The sequence below is a fragment of the Canis lupus genome, chromosome 19 (genome assembly GCF_003254725.2).
Source record: "Canis lupus dingo isolate Sandy chromosome 19, ASM325472v2, whole genome shotgun sequence".
Lineage (NCBI taxonomy): Eukaryota > Metazoa > Chordata > Mammalia > Carnivora > Canidae > Canis > Canis lupus.
Window position 1 is genome coordinate 29,875,220 of NC_064261.1, and position 15,767 is coordinate 29,890,986.

Sequence of the window (15,767 nt, forward strand, 5' to 3'; positions counted from 1 at the left end):
AGGCCAGTCCTGGTCCATTGACTTAGAGCCTTGTTGGAACCTGGTAGATATGTGTTCAACCAATGAATCAGGAAATAATTGCATTGATGATGCAAAGATGGGTTGGGAACTAACCACCGTGGAACATGCTAGATCTAGACTGGAACAAGTTACTCGACAAGAGCCACTAAACCTTGTGGCATGCTCCCAAGTAATGAGATTCTGAGATTTTAAAAATTTTTTGAGGTTGAGAGGGGGAGTTCTTCCTTTTTTTTTTTTTAAACAGCTTTATTGGGTATAACTGACATACACTGGATTGCACAGCTTTAAAGCATGCAACTTAAGTTTTAACGTATGGATACACTCATGGAGCCAATCACTCACACTCAACATGTCCTCCACCTCCCAAAGTTTCTTTGTGATCTTTCCATAATCCCTGCCATCTCAACACCACCCTACCGATTGGCTTTCTCTCCCTACAGATTGGTTTGCATTTTCTACACTTGCATATGAATGGATTCACGTAGTAGGTGCTCTTTTCAGCCTGTTTTCATCATTCAGCATAATTTGAGCTCAGGCGTGTTGCAGCATGCACCGGCAGGCCTTATCATCACCCTTATTTTACCGACTGGGGGACTCTCAGGAGCCAAGGAACCACAGATGCTACACAGCCATAAAGTGGTAGAGTAAAATTTTGATCCTGGCTCTGTGTGGCTCCAAAGGTCATCTTTATCTGTTTATTACAGCCCTGCATCTAAGAACAACCTCAGAGTGAACACAGTTTCTGGAAAGTAGTTGCTGGTTGCTACTCTGGATCCTTGCACCCCAACTTGCTGGTCTGCTCCTCTGTTGTCTCTACCTCCTCCGTGGGAGAATCAGTGCTGGAAATCTAGAGCCACCTGCCCTTGGAGAAGGGGAAGTAACAGTCCGCCCAGCCCCTCTAGGCTCTGAGCAGCTTGAGGACAGGGAAATGCTCGCCCTTCTTACCCCAGCACCTAGCACAGTGTTGTCTCCTCCTTGGGAGCCCTGCTCTGAGGTCCAAGCCACCTCCTGACTGAGGGTTCCCCAGGTGCCTAAGGATAGGTTGGGTCCAGATTATCAGCTTCCATGTGCCCTCAGGAGCCAGGTCTGGGCTTTGTGAGTCTGGCTTCCCTGAGCCTGGCCTGGCCTGGGACTCACTGCCATATGGGCATCAGCCTTAGCCAGCCTGTCTGGCTCCTTGTCCAGCAGCACAGCCCTCTGACCTGGGTGCTCATCCATGGGAGGCCCAGCAGCCCGCCGCAGTCAGATGCCCACCATGGGCAGGGCTCAGTCCCCTGGACTTGCCTTGGCTGGGCTTCTGGTCATGCCCTGAAGTCTCCACTCCTCCAGGAAGCACGCCACGCATGAGATCTGGAGTCTCTCAAGCCAAGGATCAAAGTGGCTGTGCCACTGGGATACCCTGGGCAACTCTTTTACTTACCCACTCACTCATTCACTCATTCACTCATTTGTTCATTCATTCGTTCACTCACATAGATCTCTGTGCTGGGCCCAGATGAGAAGGACCCAGGCCAGGAACACTGTACACAGTTGTGCAGGTTCACTACGCTGTCACCCCTGTTTAAGTCCCTGGAGGAAGCATTCTCTGTGGTGGCCCTGACTCCTAGCCTGTCCTCAGGGAGTCCACGGTCAGGGGCAGGAGGAGGTCGTGACATGAAAGTATGCCTACAGCACAGCACATTTGGGGCTGCGCCCAGAGCAACACTGGTTTAATGGAAGTTGCCCCAATGGCTGGAGCCTATCAGAGGAGGCTTCCTGGAGGAGGTAGCATTGCCCAGAGATGTGACGAAGCGGGAATGGGGGGAGGGTCAACACAGGGAAGGGAAACTCTAAACACAGGGCTGGAAACAAGGTGGGGAGCGCAGTGAGTGGAGAGGCTATGAAAACTTGAGTGTGGTGGGAACATGGGATGTGGGTAGTGGCAGGACCCGAGGGAAGGGGCTCAGACCCAGCCTGAGGACAACGAGGAAGCACTGGAGGATTTTCACCAAGGAGGTAGTGCTCACGGCCTCTCCTCCCTTGTCTGTAAATTGGGCACAGAAATCCCTACTTCTCCAGTGGGATGGAGATTGAGCATGGTGGGTCTTCAGCAATGAGGCGGTGGCTGTGTCTGTCCTCGAAGCCTGGGCAAGGGTGTGGTGTCGCACTGGCCAGGCCTGGTTGGCACGGCCTGCCACAGTCTCCTGCCCTGGAGCCCTCCGTGGCAGGGTCGGGTGGTGAAACCAGATCCCAGCCCAGAGAAGCTGGACGACGTACGTGCCTCTGTGCCACCCTCCCCCAGACGCAGGCTGTGCGGCTGACACCTGGCTCACCTCCCCTGGCACCTGGCCTTTGAGACACAGCCAAGGTAGCCGGGCAGGGCCAGGCCGAGGGCATGCAGGGTGGCTGGGCTCACATGGGCTGGGCTTCCTGGGACTGGCACCCACCAGCGGGAGAGGAAATGGAGAGACCTAGAGGCGCCGTGCTACCTGTCCGGCTGGCTCTCCTCTCCGCGGGCAGAGACACACCTATCCTTCTCCCCATCCCCTTCCTGCCTGGCCCAGGCTCCAGCGAGCAGCTGCCAGGACCCCCAGTCTCCCCGGCCCTCCCTGCCCCATGCTCCCGGCATCTCCTGCCCCAGCTGCTTGGTTTAGCAAAATTGCACTTTAAACATTTCAATATCGACCCTTTTCTGAATGCACCAGTAATACAATGCTCATTTTAGAAACCTTGGAAAATACAGAGAAGTAAGAGAAGGAACCCAAAATGATCAATCCGTCACCCTCTAGCCTGTTGGGGCAACTAAAATGTTCCTTCATATTCAATCTCTTCTTAAACACACGTGGAGTTTCTTGGTAAAGGTGCTCCTCCTCCTGTGTATCTTCCATCCTGTATCTGTTCTATACCTAGTCTCCTCTAGCCTGGATTTTGCAACGCAAGGTCATTATCAGAATAATTATGAAGACAAATCTGTTGTCATAAACTCGTTGCTCTGCACATTTGGAGGTAAGTCTAAAGGTGACGCGTTGTCCATGCCCCTGCGGCCTCCATTAGTGCAGGGAGTCAAGAAGTGACTGTTTCATTTCACAGGTTGGGAGATTGAGGTGGTCCGAGGCTGGTCCCAGCCCCCACCCCCCAGAGCCTCGGGTTCATTGGATGGGTGTTTGCTGAACACCCACTGCCTCCCTGGTATCCTGCTTGCCATGAGGGACAGGGCTCTGTAAGTGCAGCCCTGGTGCTCCACCAGTCCCCAACCCAGTGGGGGTGATGACAGGGAGACATAACATTCGTGTGACAAGGATGTGCGTGATGGAGGTTAGGAAGGGCTTCGACTTGAGCTCAGGATTGAGGTGTAGGCTTTAGCCTGGCCCTGCAAAGTGACTGTGCGAAGTCCCCCAATTCTGTTACCCTGGCAGGCCAAGGGCTGAGTGTGGGCAGAGCAGAGGTGGAGGGGTGTCTCCCCAGCCCTGTGTGGGAGGATGGGTGAGTGTTAATCCCCCTGGCCCACTGCAATGGAGGCTGGCAAGGCATAGGATTGAGAAAGCTCTCCTTGGTCCTGCCTTCAGGAAGCTCGTACATGTTCAGGTGGTCACAAGGAGAAAAGGGGAGGAAGGGTTTCCTCAGAGGCTTGGGAGAGCCTTTGGCCTCTCTGCCACTGAGGAGAGGACGATTTTGGGGGCCAACCTGCCCTCCTGGCCTCTAAGCTGGTTTTTGTATCCAGCCCCTGACTTTGATCACCTCATGTGGCCCAGAAGAGGTATTTGGTGAGACTGGTGAAAACTGTCTCCTTGGGAGAGACAGAGTTCCCCCTGGGGACCCTACCAGGACTCTCCAGAGGCCCCCACGGGCCCAGAGAAGGCCTACTACTAACCCCTGCCAGGGGCCTCCTCTTGCGGACTACAGGCCACGTGGAGGCCAAGGAGGGAGGTTTATGGTCTGCTGACCAGGCCCAGTGTTCTCTGAGGCAAGGGCAGGCGGAGCGTTAGGGGAAGTGGCCACCAAAGGAAAGCAGGCCAACCCAGCAGTGACCCTTCCCTTCTAGGCCTGTCACGGTCCTGGGCAGAAAAGGCCAGGCCTCCGAGGGCACCTCTTCCTACACACACGTGCACCCATAGTATATACCCAAACCATTCTCCTGGAACCCCCCTGAAATGAAGGCCAGCCCACTAGTACCAGCCCACCCTCTACTGTAGCAACACGCGGCCTAGACAGACTCCCATTCACACCCCGCCCCTGTCGAGCTGGGCAACCCGTGTTGCTAAGCCTCTTGGTTAGTGTCCCAAGGCTGCTGTACAAAGGTCTGCAAGCCAGGTGGCCTAAAAGAACAGGAGTTTATTCTCTCGTGGTTCTGGAGGCCAGAGTCCAAAAGCGAGGTGTTGGGAGGGTTGGTTCCCCCTGGAGGCTCTGAGGGAGAATCCATGCCTCTTCTCTGGCTCCTGGTGGCTCCCGGCAACCGTTGGCTCTGGGCTGAGCGACGCCAGCATCTGCCTCTGTCGTCACATGGCCACACAGAGACATCCTTCCCTGTCTCTCCTCTCGATGTCCCAATCCTCCCTCTCCTTTCTCCTGATATAAGGTCCCCCCGCAACCCAATTCAAGACCATCTCAAGATCCTTACTTTAATACATCTGCAAAGGCCTATTGGCAAACAAGGTCACATTCCAAGTACTAAGTACTTGGACCTATCTTTTTGGGGCCACTATCCAATCCACTACACTCTGTCAGCCCCGGTCTCCTCCCCTGTGAAGTAGGTGTTGTGGAGCCCCCCACCCCACCCCAACCCCAGAAGGTATGAAGATCTCCTGAGAGCAGCACGGGAGCCCAGCACAGGGCCCGCTGCCCCTTCCCATGATGATGCATTAGATGCTAGTGGCCGGGGAGGGAAATGAGCACCACGTGGCCGGACCCCAGCTTGACAGCACAATAAGGACATGGTTTCCAAGGCGAGCTTGTCATTCCCAGCTGAGGAAAGAAAGGGCAGGGCGGGGAGCAGAGAGCCTCCTGGACAGGGAGCAGGAACATTCAGGTGAACTCTGAGGTGATGGTGAGGGCACATGCACCTGTCTCACCAGGAAGCCCACCTGCCCGAGGGATGTGCGCCCTGTGACCAGAGGAAGGGCAGACCTGGGGGAAACACCCAATGATTAATCCAGATGCTGAAATGTTTCAGGCCACCATCCTCGGTTTGGCAGCTTGGGGCTGGTGAGTGCCATTCTAGTTGGTTACAAGTGTTTGTCCTTAGCTTGTGTTAAGACCTGCATTCATCCCCCTGCCCTTGCCCAATTTCTCTGTAAGAAAGAGAGAGAGAGAGAGAGAGAGAGAGAGAGAGAGAGAGAGAGATCTTAAACTTTGCCACTCTGCTTCAGGGTTTTGACTTCACCATTAATTAAGGCAGCTCAAGGTCAGAGTTGAACAGAGGCCAGGAAACCAAGGGCCGAGCTCACCAGAGGCTGCAGTCCTGGCAGGAAAGACACATGGATCTGTGATGTCACCTTCCTGGTGCCCTGACTGTGAAACTCAGGAACCCCCAGCCCCAGGTGACCTTGCCCCTTGTCCACCCAGGCAAGATTAGAAGCCTCTGAGGAGGGGTCCTGAGGCCCTTGCTCGCCAGGCCAAGCTGCGCTGATGAGGAAGATGCACCAGAATCTCTCACCTTCAAAGGTCGTCTCTTCCAACTCATTCTTGAATAGGCTTCTCCCAATGCAGGGAAAAGGAAGTCACCAGGAAGGTGGCCTGCCCGGTGCCCACGGGCTTCTAGACCAGGAGCCGGGTCTGTTCCCCATCCCCAGAGCGCAGGCTGTTTGAGGACCACTGTCCCAGTTCCCCATTCTCCACCACTGGACAGGGCGGGTGGGGGGGGTGCCTCATTCTGCAGATGAACTGGTGAGCCTGGAGCTTCAGGTCACACTGCTGGGATGGTCTTCCCCAATCCCGTTTTTTAGGGAAAATCAAGGCACATGATTATCAGGCACCAAGGTGCTAAACTCTAAGACTTTTAAACTTTTTCAACCCCACTCCAGCCTACGGGGTAGCTACTATTAACTCCACGTCACAGGAGATGAAACCGAGGTCCCACTGGTAAATGGAGTGGATTCAGGCCCGGGTGTCCTGACCAGCAGCCCCAGTGAGGACGCCAGCTCCTGCAGGGGCCATGCAGGGATGACTGACGGGAATGTGAGAGCCATGATGAGAAAGGAGCCCCAGACCCAAGCTGTGCCCTTGGGGGATCCGGATGGGACATTGCCTGCTTCCCAGGGACTGCGGGCGGTGGACTCCCAGGACCAGCCTAGCTCGGGGCTCTGTTTGACTTTCCCCTCTTTTGTCCTTTGTCCTGTTCAGGTTTGCATTCTAGGGTCCCGTCCCCTCACTCACTCACCCTTCACATGCACCCCAACACTGACGCTACTCAAATCATCATTAGGCCTTGAGGACAAACGTAATCCCAGGAAATCCACACCTCTCCTTGAGCATTAGATATGAGTGCTGTGAATCGCCCCTGGCCTGCGCCTGGTTGCCACCATTTCCACACGATTTTGGGGTATCCTGGTGCTGCCAGGTTCCAGCCTTGGAGACCTGGAGCTTGGCAAGGCCGCCGTCCTGGGAGGATTTGCAGCCCAGCTGGGACCCTTGGTTCCAAGTGGACTCTGCTGCTTCCCCCGGGGTTAGCTCTCTGAACCTTAGGGCCTTCGTCGTGAAAGCGGAATGAAAACACCTCTCTTGTCTGTGCAACTGCCTGGCACACATCTGGCTTCAAGAGGCTGCAGCCTGTGTATTTTAGCTGCATTTCTGTACAGGTGAAGGATCCCAGACCTTTCCAACTCTGAAACCCTGAAGCTCTGTAATCCCAAACTGAAGCTGCCCCCAGACCTCACAGATTTGGCTTCTCCCAGACCCTCAGCCCCCTGGCCTAATCAGCAAGAACTATCCCCAGCCTCACCCAGCAACCACTTCTTGATTTTAAAAAATATATTAACTATCCCATAAGCATGTACTTTGTAAGAAAATTAAGCCCTATGAAAGTATGTAAAATAGTAAAAATCCTTTTTCATCACCCCCTACTTTCTCACCTCTATCAATCCCCCTTCCAGAGATAAGTATTGTGCAGAGTTAAGTATGGATCCTTCCAGATGGCTTCTATCAATTCCCCTCCACACATACACACATCCTCAAGGCTCATACTTACTGCTCTGCAACTGGCTTCTTTCATAGGATATAGTGTTGCTACATATTGATCGTATTATTTTAATGACTAATCAACATTTTTGCAGGATGTATACACCATGGTTTATTAATTCCCTCATTAAGGAACATGTAGACTGTTTCTAATTTTTCAGTTAAACAATACTGCAATGCATATACTTGTGCATGCATCTTTTTTCACATAGGAGAAAAAAATGCTACCTATCTTGGAATAAATATGCTTGGCCAAAGAGTCTTTGCATTGCATGTGTGGATAAACACTAATAAACTGCTCTTCTCAAAGACTAAGCCGATAATCTCTCCCATCACCTTGTGACAGGGCCCATGTTCCCACTCATGTCAACACTTGAAAGCATTTTTCAAAAATACTGGAAAAGTATTTTTCCTTTTTGCCAGTTAACAACTTTTATGGGTATGATTTGCCTTTCCTCGATTATGGTATGGTTGAGCATCTTTTCATGGCCACTGGCCATTTGTATGGAGTCAGGTGTGAATTGTCTCCTACCCTTGCCTGAACTTCTATCACGTTAATCATCTTTTACTTATTTATGTGTGGGTTTTACCTCCTTTTAAAAAAGGGATAAAACATAACTGATTTAAACAATTCAAATAAAACCAAAGGTATAGAGGCAAAAGGAATTCCCCCTCCCACCCCCAGTTCTCCACGCAGCATCCAGGATCCACGTCTTCCTGAGCACACAGGTATGGCACATGTGACCACAGTGTTTTTAGGAGGCCTGAAAATCTGGAAATATTTTAATTGTAATTTCTTTTACAATCAGAAAAAAACACAATAATAATGAGCTCAGCCTAGATCATATTTATCTTTATATCAAGGCAATCATAAAACATATTTTTTATTATTTTTCAAAGAAGGTAGAAGTGCCTAGGGCCCTTGAAAGTCATAATACAAAAAAAAAAAAAAAAAAAGAAAGTCATAATAAAGCATGCTGGCCTACTAGTAACAACCAATTACTAGTGTTTTGGACATCATTCTAAAAATATTTTATGCAGATATATTCTACATATTTACTTATAAATGACTTTTCTTCTTTTTTATTATGCAACATTTTAGAGATATTTTTAAGAACGAAAAAAATGTAACAGACTACTCATGAATCCAATACCAAGATCAATAGTAAGTAAATACAATTTTAACCGTATTTGCTCCAGAGGTCTTTTTTTGTTCAATTAAAAAAAAATGGCATGTGATGTATAAAGGTAATCCTTCAGAGTAGATAGTGTTCTACTCTCTCCCACTATCTGGCAGTTGCTGTGGGCTACTTCCAGGTGTGGTTGTATGTAGACCACAAACACTAGGCTAACCTGTGGTCATGAACTTCTCCCTCTTTGACCTACTTCCCTTCCTTCCCAAGACACCTCACTCTCTTGGTTTTCCTCCTGCTACACTGGCTTCTCCTTTTCAGTGTCCTTCACTCATTACCCCTCATCTTCCCATCTGCTTGCAATGCGTGGGCCGAGGGCTCTGTCTTCATCTCTGTCTATACCCTCTCCATGATCCCCATCCTCTGGATTTCAATACTATTTATATGTTGATTGACATCCACATAACTAGCTGTAGCCCAAGACCTTCACCTAATCCTATGTCCATATGCTCAACTACCTATTGGACATACTCTCTTGGATGATCATTGAGCATCTCCATGAGCAAACTCATGAGTTCCCTCCCTTTCCTCCCAAATATCCCCCATCTCAGTGGATGGGTACTCTGCTCTTCTAGTGTCTGACCCCCAGAACTTGGTCTCATTCTTGATTGCTCTCTCTCACAGACTGTACATCAACACCAATGAGCATATCCTGCTGGCTCTACCTCCAAAATACATCCAGGATCTGACCACTTTTTGCCACCTCCACTGAGACCATCCTGATTCCAGCTGCATCCATTTCCATCTACCACCTTTTAAAAGTACTTGCCATTCACTCATAGTTCGTGTTCCCCAACAAGAAGGCAAAGATATGATCTGTTTTGTTCATTCTTGTACCACCTGCCTCAAGAGCAGTGCTGATACATAATAAGTATTCAATAAACACTTGTTGGATGAATGAATATTTTAATAATCAGGTTTATTTTTGTGCTTCATTCTGTTTTATTGAATGAGATGACTGTTTCTGCACCAACACCTCAATATTTTAGTTACTTATCTTCAATGTGTTTTGATAAATGGTGGTTCACATACCTCCTAATTATTCTTTTTCATTTTATTTTCTTTTTAATTTTTCTGATTAATTATTCTTTTTCAAAATTGACTTAGTTATCCTCATGCATTTCTTTTTGCTTCTTTGTTTTCTTTTATTTATTTAAGTAATCTCAACGCCCAACACAGGGCTCAAACTCATGACACGATATCAAGAGTTGCATGCTTCTCTTTCTGAGTCAGTCAGGCTACCCATCCCCATGCATTTGTAATTCAGAAGAACTTTAAAAGAGTAATCTTGTCAAATCTCACTAAAAACCCTGTTGGTGTTTTGACTAAAATTACATTTATAAACGTATAGATTGATCTGTGAGAAAGCGATATCTTTACCCAATTAGGTCTTTGATCCTACGACATTGAAGTCTCTCCATTTATTCAGGTCGTTCATGTTCTTCAATCTAGCTTTAGGGTTTCATTTATATCAATCTTGCACAATCCTTGCATTTCTGGGAAAAATCCTATCGGTGTGATGCATTTTTCCTTTTTAATTCAGTAATGAATTCCCTATGCTAATATTTAATTTCAGATATATGCATGTTGGAATCATAAAAGAGGGAAGAAGTTTTTTGATGCTTATTAAGTTGTGGAACAGTTTATAGGACACAGGATTGTATCTTCCTTAAAAGTTTGCTAGGACTAGGACTTGCTGCTATTTATGAGGCCATTTGACTATTTGAAAGATCTTAAACTTTTTTGGTGTTTTATATATTTTATACATATTTATTAGATTTTGTTTTTTAGAAGAGTTCTAGGTTCACAGCAAAATTGAGTGGAAAGTATAGATATCCTGTATATACCCCAGCCCCCAAATGCACAGTGTCCCCCAATATCAACATCTGGGTACCTGCATGGTACATGTGTTACAATCAGTGAGCCTACACTGACACACCATTCTCACCCAAAGTCCGTAGTTTAGAATAGGCTCCCTCTTGGTGTTGCACATTCTTTGGGTTTGGGCAAATGTTTATACATCATGACATGTCTCCACCAGTATATGATCACACAGAGTATTTTAAGTGCCCTCAAAATCCTCTGTGCTCTACCTATTCATCCCTCCCCATGCATCCCTCTCTCCCTCTTAGCTCTGATCTTTGTACTGTCTCCCTTGTTTTGCTTTTCCAGAATGTTCTATCCTTGAAATCATATTTTATGTAGCCTTTTCAGCTTGGCTTCTTTCACTTAGAAATATGCATTTAAATTTCCACCATGTTTTTTTAATAGCTCATTTCTTTTTAACTTTGAATGATAGTCCTTTGTCTGGATGTACCACAGCTTATTTATCCAATCACATCCTGAAGGACGTTGCTTACTTCCAAAATTTGGCAATTATGGATAAAGCTGTGATAAACATCCATGTGCAGATTGTTGTGTGAACTTTTCAACTCACTTGAGTAAAACCAAAGAGTGTGATTGCTGGATCATATGGTGAGAGTATGTTTAGTTTTGTAAGAAACCACCAAACTGTCTTCCAAAGTAGCTGTGACATTTTTGTATTCCCACCAGCAATGAATGAATTCCTGTTGCTCCACATCCTGTGATGGTTGTCAGGTGGTGATTATTTCTATCGGCCCTTCTACTTCCATTAATTCCATTTTCTCTAAAGGAAGATCACTCCCCACCCCAATTTATTCATGTATGCATTTATTGACTTGTGTCAACATGGTGTAATGGATTCCTATTGTAGTCTATAGATTGTGTTCTGAAGGTTGTATGCTGGGTGTGCTCACTGTTACCAGGGTGTCATTGCTTCTTAGTTCTCTTGGTAAATATATGCATACATCTATATTCCCATACCTGTAACTATTTCTACATCCAGCTAGTAAATGTATTTAAAAGCTTGGGAGTTCATCTGATACTTCCAATTTCATTTCAACCCCTCAGGGTTCTTTCCATCCTTCAGTGTTCCCATGTTTCTAACTCAGTGAGAAACCGGCTCCCATATCCTTAATATATTTACTTATTTGTTCAAGCCATTAACTATTTGCTCAATGTAACTAATCTTCTGTCCACTCCAGCCACCTCCACAACCTGCCACCTCTGTTCTAGTTCCTTGGAGCTTAGGGAACGCCAGTGCCCATGGCTCTGCAAGGGATCCCTTCCCTCCTCACTTTGCTTCCTCAGGTGCAGACAACTCTAGGCTAGAAGGGGAAATGATGGGAAGGTAGAAATGACAGAATGATATGAAGGAAGACTTCTTCTTTTAAAGCAATTTGAGGGGCAGCCCCGCTGGCGCAGCGGTTTGGCGCTGTCTTTAGCCCAGGGCGTGATCCTGGAGACCCGGGGTCGAGTCCCACGTGGGGCTCCCTGCATGGAGCCTGCTTCTCCCTCTGCCTGTGTCTCTGCCTCCTCTCTCTCTTTCTCTCTCTCTCTCTGAATAAATAAATAAAATCTTTTAAAAAAACATAAAGCAATTTGAGGATGGGTTTTCTGTTCTAGGATAAACCATCAAATCTGATGCTATGGGGATTAATAATTGGTCCATTTTTAAAAACTTGTTTCAAGTAGAGATCCATAAAACATATTTCAAAATCCACACGCATGTGTGTATTCCTTAAATTTTTTAACTTTCAAAACACAGACATATCTTTATGTTTCAATATTTTGATGTAGGGCTAAGGTCTGTCTTTGATGTGGGTCATCTTTCACATATAAACCACATAGATAGAACATTATCTACAATTTCCAGTTCCAGTGTCCTTGGAGTGATCTTTAAAGTGATCTTTAGGGGGTGGGGCTGAATGGATGACGGACACTGAGGGGGGCACTTGATGGGATGAGCACTGGGTGTTATTCTGAATGTTGGCAAATTGAACACCAATAAAAAATAAATTTATTATAAAAAAAATAAAATGATCTTTAAATTTCCAGTTCCAGTGTCCTTGGAGTGATCCAGTGTCCTTGGAGTGCTCTTTTAATGCAAAATTATCCTAGATTTGTGAAATTGCCCTAACCCAGCTTTGTACAATCCTTTTGCCCATATTTGATTTAATAGTGATTGTTTTTAGTGACTTGCATTTATTGTGTCCTTCCAAAGCATTTTGTCTAATTTTTATGCTAATAACACTTTCTTTCCACACTGCTATTTCATTTATCTAGGGGCGCCTGGCTGGCTCAGGCTGTTTGAGCTCATTGATCTATACATTATTTCATTAAACACTTAAATAATAAATTTAACTAGCACAAACAAGTTTGGAGATACAGCTGATTGGCAAGAATACAACTCGACTGATAAAGGCAGACATACATGATGTTCTAGAACAGACCAGGATACTTTTTCTGTAAGGGTCACAAAGCAAATATTTTTGCCTCTTGTGGGCCATATAGTCTCTATAACAATTTATTAACTCTGCCACCGTAGTGAGATAGCAGCCATAGACAATATGTATATGAATAAGCATGGCTTTGTTTCAAGAAAACTTTACTTACAAAAACAGGTGGCAGGCCAATTTGGTCTTTAGGTCACAGTTTGCTGACCCCAGAGGGGTAGCGAATTAGCTACATGCATTTCCTGTGCAGTGGGCATCCAATAGGATGTGTTGGGAGGAAATGGAGTGCAGTGGTTACTCGAATGGACCTAAGTTAAGAGAACTCTTGCTATTTTGCATCAGAAAGCATCCTAACTGACACTAACTGATTCAGCTTCCCCAGCTGCCCATCCTATCCACCTTTCAATTCCCAAGCTCTAGTTGACTCCTTGGCATTTTCCTGAGGACAAGGCATGTTTTATTACATTTTAAGAAAATCTTTTAGGGGGCACCTGGGTGGCTCAGTTAGTTAAGCATCTGCCTTTGGCTCAGGTCATGATCCCAGGGTCCGGGATTGAGCCCTGAGTCAGGCTCCCTACTCAGTGAGGAATCTGCTTCTCCCTCTCCCTTTGCCTTTTTCCCTGATCATATGATCTCTCTCTCTTTAAAATAAATAAATAAATAGAATGTAATTTTAAAAAAGAAAAAAATCTTTTAGAATGGAAAATTTAAAACATAGAGAAAAGTAGAGAGACTAGTAATGAACCTGAGAAAGCCATCACTCCACTGTGACAATTATTAATACATGGCCAATTTTCACCTGTAGGCAAAGAAGAGCCTCTTTCAATTCCCTGGAAGCCTCTGCTAACTCAGGAGTGTTGTCTGGGAAGGGTAGCCAGTGGAGTCACACTAGGAAATCCCTCACTGCGGGGGTTAGGGGGCAGGAGACCTGGCAGCCAAGATAGACGGGTCCCAAAGATCTCGGGTATACCCAGCTGTGCTGCTCCTCCTGTGCACGATGGGTGTTGTCCATATTTCAAGGACTTTCTTACTGAGAAGATCTGAAGTGAAACTTTCCAGGTGAACACTTGAGATCTTCCGCTGACATCCCTTCCCCAAATTCTTTCTTCATTCCTTTTACTCTCTGCAAATATAAAAATACAAGGGCACACCATGAGCCTTCAAGCAGATTTCTGAAGATGCCACACAACGCAGTGGCCAAGGGTGGCTCCGAAGTCAGATCATCTGCGCCTGGGTCTCCGCCCTCCAACTGCCAACTGTGGGGAGGTCTCTTCACCAACCTGTGCCTCAGTTTCATCCTCTGGGAAATGGGGATGATGATAATTTCTGCCTCATAGGATTTTTGAGAGAATTAACAGCGTTAGATCACAAATGTGAAGCACTTAAAACAGGTGTTGATACATATGAAATAATGACATTATTAAGATCAGATAATAATACAGAAAGACTCTATCCTAGAATCTGGTAGTAAAATTATCTGGGTCTAAATATATATTAACTAAATATATATTAACTAAATATATATTAACTACTCTGGGAGTGGACTACAGTAGGGACAAGATGGGGCCCCTGGCCACATTCTTAACTAGTTTGTGACCATGAGTTCGTCATTGTCCCTTTCAGAACATCCAAGTTCACATCTGTAAGAGAAAGTGCTTGAGCAATCTATCCCTTTTACATTACTTGAGTCTGAAACCTGGAGTCTGTCTGTAGCGAGAAGTTCCCAACCCACTGTGGGCCTCTTTAAGCCCTTTGAGCTTATTTTTAATTAATTAACCATCAGGAATGCAAATGCTTACAGATCAGATGTGGTAATGGGAAGCATCTCCCTCCCAAGGTCCCCAGCCTGGTCCCCCCTTCTCCTATTCTGTCTCCAGTCCTATGTTGGGCTCAGTAGCCACAGGCCAACCTCTGGCCCAGCCCACTTAGGTGGGACAGCTGCCCCTGCAGTTCAGCGGACTATTAGCTGGACAGTTCCCAGCTCCGAAAGAGCCGTCAACAGGTCAAAGGCACAGGGTGGGGCATCCCCATCCAGAAAGCCAGCCCCTTTCACCCGAGTGTCCTCCCTCAGTCCAGACTCTAGACTCTAGACCGCTTCAGTCACCTGAAGCTCCAGAAGCTTCAGAATCCAGAAGTCATTCTGTAGCCCGGTCCTAAATAAACAAGGGTCTCTTCTGAGTTCTCTGCTGATGGAACTCCTCTGACTTGGGAGATGCTTGACTTCAGCTTTCAACCTCACAGAATAAAAGGATGGTGCTGACTGCGTGGCAGATGCTTGGCTAAATGCGTTGAATGGGGAAGAAGGATCACATGCCAGGAATTAAGAAAGCTTGACTTTAGTTTACTCTGTCACTAGCCAGGGGCATTAACCAGTGTACATGACTGTGGGCCCACTCTCCTAGAGGGACTAAGGCCCATGCCAACTCTCCTGGTTGAGTCAGGATCTACAGAAGAATGAGGCACAGAGACCAGAGCATCCTGAACAGTAAACAGGCCTCTGCCCGCCCATCCACAAGCTTGTCCCTGACACTCCATTAACCACCCAAAACCCCTAGTGTGGCCTCTCAGACCTCCTCTCGGCACACATCCATTTTTATGACCTTCAGGTGGGCACTTAAGGGACGCAGTTGGGCAGAACTCACTCTTGGGTTGCATATGTGACCAGGAAGCAACTGGGGCCCACAGAATAGTGTCATCCACGCTGTGGGAGTGACTGTGGGGTAGGGCGCAGCTCTCCCTGCATGGAGGTCAGCACAGGGGTCAACCTCATCATGGGATCTGTCCTCAGGTCTGCTGAACCTGGGAGGATCTCCCTGAATAAAAATTGAAGACATTTTTATGTGTCTGGCTTGGACATCCTCTAGAAACACACATTCCCCAAGAATTTCCTGAACTGGGCTTTCCTCACATCACGGCTGGTTAGTGAATAGATCACTCCAGTATCAGGCCTCAAGGTCTTAGAAAGCTTAGTCATTAGGGGCACCTGGGAGGCTCAGTCAGTTAAGCACCTGACTCTTGGTTTCTGCTCAGGTCATCATCTCAGAGTCATGAGATCAAGTCCCACGTTGGGCTCCATGCTGAGTGT

General features: G+C 47.0%; 1 long non-coding RNA gene across 1 annotated transcript; it reads left to right on the forward strand.

Annotated features, from left to right (window-relative positions):
• The first annotated feature begins 4,972 nt into the window (after positions 1 to 4,972).
• Positions 4,973 to 9,266, forward strand: LOC112647789 (uncharacterized). The gene is made up of 3 exons (XR_003128473.3): positions 4,973 to 5,202; positions 8,276 to 8,338; positions 8,991 to 9,266. It is a non-coding gene; the product is annotated as an uncharacterized LOC112647789 (long non-coding RNA).
• Positions 9,267 to 15,767: the final 6,501 nt, after the last annotated feature.